The 6480-nt window shown below is 35.5% G+C and overlaps 1 non-coding gene across 1 annotated transcript; it reads right to left on the reverse strand.

Annotated features, from left to right (window-relative positions):
* Positions 1-3546: 3546 nt before the first annotated feature.
* On the reverse strand, positions 3547-3620 carry TRNAN-GUU (transfer RNA asparagine (anticodon GUU)). Its single transcript has one exon. It is a non-coding gene; the product is annotated as a tRNA-Asn (tRNA).
* Positions 3621-6480: the final 2860 nt, after the last annotated feature.

Below are 6480 nucleotides of genomic sequence, written 5' to 3' on the forward strand. Positions count from 1 at the left end.
GATGAAAATGTACATATACTTTGCCATGGGCTATGATTAATCTCTTCCTCATACTAACTGCGGTCGTTTTACTATCCTTGCAAGATTAAAAAAAAAAAGAAGAATAAACTTGGCAATAAGAAAATTACTAGATGAGGAACTTTCAGCATCTGCTTGGTGTAAAAATGGGCCACAGAAATGTAAGATTATGCCTCGAACTTGGAAAAAGTTAAGACTTTTGATCCATGCAGCTGAACTAAAAATCATTAGTTTGGTAGTATATGCTACCAATACAGCTGAAGTTAGAGCATGAACTCGTTTGTATGAACTAAAAATCATTAGTTTGGTAGTATATGCTACTATATGCTGAGTGCAAGTCACAAAGAAACAGCAAGTAGCTATTCTTTTCACTTGTTTAAGATGACAGTCTACACATTCTTCACATAGTTTTCAACAAATTATATCCTCATAAATAATCTGATCATAGCTGTATGGTTGAAACAATGTTAGTCATATTTTCCTTGTATATGTCTGTCATATCCCAAATAGATTAATTATGGTATATATATATATATATATATATATATATATATATATATATATATATATATCATATCCAATGTTTAGTTGGGCAAGTGTTAAAATGATTACTATGACCAGACATACATGGGTTAGGTCATAGTGATAGTGAGTTATGGAGTGTGAGATTTGCCTGATAAACTTTTCTACTTGATGAGGATTTGCCTGGCAGCTTCACTCATTCCCTTGGGCACTTCTCAGGCACAAAACAAGTATGGAGTATAGTTGCATGAGAGAGAGAGAGAGAGAGAGAGAGAGAGAGAGAGAGAGAGAGAGAGGAAAAGGCCTTGTGATCAAGGGCATATGTTATGATACTTATGCCAGCCATTCAGAAAGGAAAAGGAGGGTGGGCCAAGGACTGAATCATTGAAAGCTAGCATGAATCATATCTTAGGTGAAGATAGATTGATGTTGCAGAACCATGTGAATTCTTGAAAGACACAAACAAAGAAAGAATAAACAAATTTAAAGCTTTATGACCTTTACACTCCTGCCACAAACACACTAAAATCTCACAAACATCTAATCGGATACAACCACAAGAACAATCACTCTACCGAAAACTATATCTCAAGAGAGATAACAAGAAAAAGATCAGAAAGGAAAGAAAAAGATGCGTGGGTGCAACTACCAAACCAGAAGAAACCTAGACCAGATGAAGGGGATAGGAGAAAGCCAAGAATGAACACATCATAAAGCACATGAGGAACAGACTAAACCAAAAGTACAAAGGTAAAACATCATGCCCTAGCTAGTGAAAGAAGCATGATAGGAGTATGCCACACCCATAGCACTCACCCCCACCATCTGGATTTATAGAGGATGAGGTGTTGAGAGTGATGGTGCAATAGAAATCTCTCACAAGGAAAGAACTCAAGTGTTGATGGTGGTGGTACACAAAATAAATATATTTAAGCCAAAGCCCAAAGTAGCTGAGACTAATGGATATTGTACTGCACGTAATAGCTTCTACATGTAAGTATATTACTCCAAGATGGATAGCAAATTAACCTAGGTTGAGATCAATATAGTTTATGGCTTCCAAGAGGGGATCAAATGGAGTGTGCTCCTCCTCCCTCCCTCTTCAAATTTTTTTGGCTTCTTGTACAAGGATGGGCGCATGGTTAATTTTCTAGTGCAGCGTGCATGCGTATATCTTAGTTTATCGTGCAATACATGCGTCATTACATCTAGCTTGATTGATCGATTAATTAAGAACAAGCTCCATCAATTTGTCTCCTCTATTTGCTTAGCTTTTGATCGAGAAAACATAATGTTTCTATAGAGGAAGGGCCAAACAAGCCAAAATGGAGGTGATGCATCAACTGTGAGCTCATTTCAAAAGGATGCATGCCATTAGGAACCCTAGAATCAGCAAAACCTGACTTGCTGTGGTCCAGTTCTTGCTTCATGATCAGTGCAGTGGCCTTCCCTTTTTCTTGCTTCATGATCATTGAATTGCTGTGGTCCAGTTCTACACTCCCCCATTCAAAACAATACTGACCTCCAACAACAGGCACAAGAAATCCAATATCCATTTTCTTTCAGCTTTATACGAAAAAGTTTTACAGATGCTGATTAAAGAAGAAAGCATACCGATCGATATGTTGTCATTTAAATTTTCAGTCTGGTCACTCAAGGATTTGTGTAAGGTGATTGATTTCATAGGTTGATGATGCACTTGAGGCAATCGATAATATGCAGAGGAAAATAGCATGGAAAGCTAGTGAGAACTGAGATTCTACTGAAGCATGAGAAGTCAGATGTACTGAATACTGATGGTGAAATATATACACATTTTCAATTATGAGTCAGAGGATGCTATAATAAATTCAATTATGATCCATTTTACAACTGAAGAGAGCTTAGATTTTACAAGTATTGGATTCACAAATCATTTCTTGATTTCAAAGACATAATGGTGATATCAAAAAGATGTAAAAGCCTTGATTTGCTAGTAAAGGTTAAGGTCTGTGAAGTTCTTCTGGAGGAATTAAGTGTCATTAAATCTTTGACACTCAACAAGGATTCATGGATACAAACTGCACTAATTTGGCATGGAAAGAACTTGAAGCTGATGTGGGAAGCACAGAGCAAAGACATGCAAATGGCACAGTCATTGTGTGTGTGTCACACATGGCATGCAAAAGGAGAAACCAAGAGTGCAAGTGAGCCAAGCTTTGGTGGCTGCAAGAGGCAAGTGTCAGTGTCCATCCATAGATCATCCTTGTCCTGTGAAGTGATCTCTAAATCTTGTGTGTGTGATGGATATTGCACAATTGTATGTATGTATGCCCAAAAACTTCAGATGATAAATTGCATGTTTGTATTCAGATTTGAGAGTACAAACATCAGAATCACACAACTTTAGGATGGATGCCTTTCAAGTTTTTGATGGAGCTGATCACATGGGGTTCCCAAACCCATCCATTGAGCCCTAATTCTTGATGGATCATATCAAAGTCATGTCTGAAAAATAATGCAAGTTATGTTTTACCAAAACAAGATATGATATTTATGAATATGTTTTCATATAAAATTAACATGCAATAGTTTTTTTTTTTTGTATCTAATGAAGTAATATCAAAGTCATTTCTAAAAATTAATTCACAATTAGGTTTTGTCAAGACAACATCTGATATTTATGAACATATTTTCATATATAATGAATATGTTATACTTATTTTTACATGCTTCTGTAACTTTGATATTTATTAAATCATGAAAATATTTTTAGAGGCAAAATAGTTCACAATCATGTTTTACAAAAAAAAAATAATAAATTGATACCTATATGTTTTCATATCAAAATTTATATATTTTTTTAATCTGCTTCTATAACTTTTATTAGATAATTTGTTAGAAGGAAAATAATTCTCAATTATATTTTACAAAAACAACATCTGAAGTTTATGGATACATTTTTCATATCAAAATTATTTTTTTAATATAAATTTTATATTTATTAATATGGTAAAATACTTTATTCGCTAGAAGGAGGGCTTGAACCTCCGACCTTGTGGTTAACAGCCACACGCTCTAACCAACTGAGCTATTCCAGCTTATGAAATGTGTATGAAATAAATTATATAAATAACTTACATATAGTATCCACAAAACATATAATAACTCCTCTCAGTCTGCCTACCAACATGTGTTAGAACCTGAACAGAGTTTTATAATTTTCATCAAGTGCTTGCCAATGCATGGAAGTTTGAACTGAGCTATTGAGAAGATGAACAAAGCTATTTCAAACAAGCTTCTTGCATCTGCCTATCAAAATAGTGAGGCATGGTTGCAGTGCTGGTTCCTGCATGTAAGAATCCAATAACCTTATTTAAGTGAAGAGGATCCAAAATAAAGGTTATGCAGAGCTTCAAGAGAAGTGCAACAATTTCCTTACCAGTGAACATTGAAAGAGGAGTCAACTCAACTCAAAGGAGGAGATCAAATAACCTGGTTTGTTGGACAAGAACAATCATAATCAGCATAAAATAGAAAATGCTGGAACAATTTATTTATCATACATTGATGCACTGAGAATCTTCATCACTAGCTCTACATTCTTCAGTGTTTAATTTCTTATGAGGATGCAGATCACTTGAAGACACAACTTGATATATCGATGCATAATGAGACAATTTCCAAACTGCACACAGCAAGTACCTTACTTGGAAGATATTAATTATCTGCACTGGGAACACCCAGAATGTAGAGTCCTTGAACTATGTTCCGAATGGAAACTCCCAAAGTTTTTGACCTACCACAATATTAAACATTGTGAGTCCTTAGAATGGTGACTTGCAGTAGTAAGAAAGAACTAAAGAAAGGAAAGAAGAATAAACAAAGAATCCAAATAGTTGAAATAGATGGTCTGTTTCCAACAGAACACAATGGTTACTTGTTTCTGAAGGTCCAGACTTTTTGACCAGCAGTAATCTATGACAAGAACTCATGAACTGTTGTCTGCAGACAATTGGAATAGACCGTTACTGCCACAAAATTCATCTGTGAAGCAATAGAAGAAGGCACTAATACCTACCAGTCTCATGTTCCATAAGCTGATAGTGGCACTGAGATCTTCCGTGACCACTAAACTGTCCTATAAAAATGAGAGACAAGTATAGGAACTGACTACTCTCAAAAGACAGTCACCTCAGACTTCAAAGCTTCCTTATCGAATTGTCACTTCTTCCATGCTGTCTGAATTATCACTGGATAACTTAATCTGATACAAAATTGTCACTTCTAGAAATGGCATAAATCTAGAACCAGATCTTCAAAAGCTCCTACAGTGTCACCAGTTTGTTACTTGCTTTTTATTTCAAAGGATTTCACATCGAAAAAAAAAGATTATTCTGAAGAAGCTTCGATCAAACAATCCAAGGCAGTGCAAGAATGACTAATGAAGGCATCTCTCACATATCTACGATAAGATGGCATCTTAAAACTTTTTCAAAAAAAATGTAATTGAGGACCTGAAAAATATGTCTTCTAAATCACGCACTATTAAGGATCCTTTTGTACAAGCAATGATGTTCACCAGTCCATCCGAATCTTGGCAGCGAGGCATATAGCTGGATATCGATATATGTCTCATTCATTTTTAAATACTTTATTGTATACAATTACATACTAGTACCAACTGGTCCAATTGGTTACAAAAACCAGTATCAGACTAGTATTTAAACCCTACCGTAGATGCAAAAAGCAAAATGCAGAGAGAGGTCTAGAAAAACTACACGCATATGGCAAAGGCAAAATTAGTAGTTTATCTAATTCATGAACAAACTACGTCTTCCAGAGACCATTGGTCTAACATTTTGTAACAATTAAAAGATAATTTTGATGTGAGATGCAAGCTTCACGGAAAAGCGCTTTCGAATCATAATTTTGATGCCCCATCTCATAACCATAACGCTCCAATGCTTCCAAAACATATCCTTTCCTGGAATGGATGTCCGAATAAACTATTGGCTACTAGAAAATAAAATAAACGATCTTTCTGAAAATGTTGCATCCAAGATCCAAATTTAAGTCTGGCATCGAACATAACAAGGCATCGACATGACATAAAGAGCAAAACATTGACCAAAAACGAGCCGTCTTCAACGAATGTAACAAATCCCGAATCTAAAGAGAGCCTAGCAGTTCCAAGATTCTCTCTTTCCTCGTGGTACATCAGGAAGCAAAACAACAAGTGAGGGCCCAAACAAGGGAAGATCGATTTCGAACCTGTAGAGAGTGGGATTGCCGGGTTCCAGGTTGACGACCGTACCATAAAGTATTCACCGGCTTTTAAGACCGTGTTCCCGTTATACTCAAAGTCGCTCCTCCTCCGGCGATTCCACCGGACGACGTACCACCACCGGCTTCGGCCACCAGTCTCACTCGACCCCCTTAGGGTTAGGGTTTCAATCGTTTGATTTACATTAAGGATAATGTTTCGGTACTTGTGTTTTGTACCTACTTATGTACCATTTGCGAATAAGTTGGGGCCCACAAACTTAATAGTCCGGCTCATAGACATCGGTAAGTCGCTGAGAGTGGGTCTAAAGAGTTTGTAGAAACCCAAACCCAAGCGGCAATCCTAAATAATGTTTCCAAATCCATTTAGGATTATCTAAACAATGATATAAATTTCTTTTCTCCTCAAAAAAAAATCTTGTTATTTAAGGAACAATTTCATTAATACATTATGAAATATGTTTCACTTATATATTTTTTTTTAATTTATAGATATCATGAATGTCTTTATAAATTTTAGATTAATTTATGTGGATTAATGCCATTTAATCACTATAAAATTATAAATTGAAAATAAAATATTTGTTTAGCTTCTAGTGATGCTTTAATTCATCAACTATGAGTTATTCCTATCCAATGCAACAAGCTTTTATTAGAATTATGAATGCCACAAAA

The sequence above is a fragment of the Musa acuminata genome, chromosome BXJ2-7 (genome assembly GCF_036884655.1).
Source record: "Musa acuminata AAA Group cultivar baxijiao chromosome BXJ2-7, Cavendish_Baxijiao_AAA, whole genome shotgun sequence".
NCBI classification, from domain to species: Eukaryota; Viridiplantae; Streptophyta; class Magnoliopsida; order Zingiberales; family Musaceae; genus Musa; species Musa acuminata.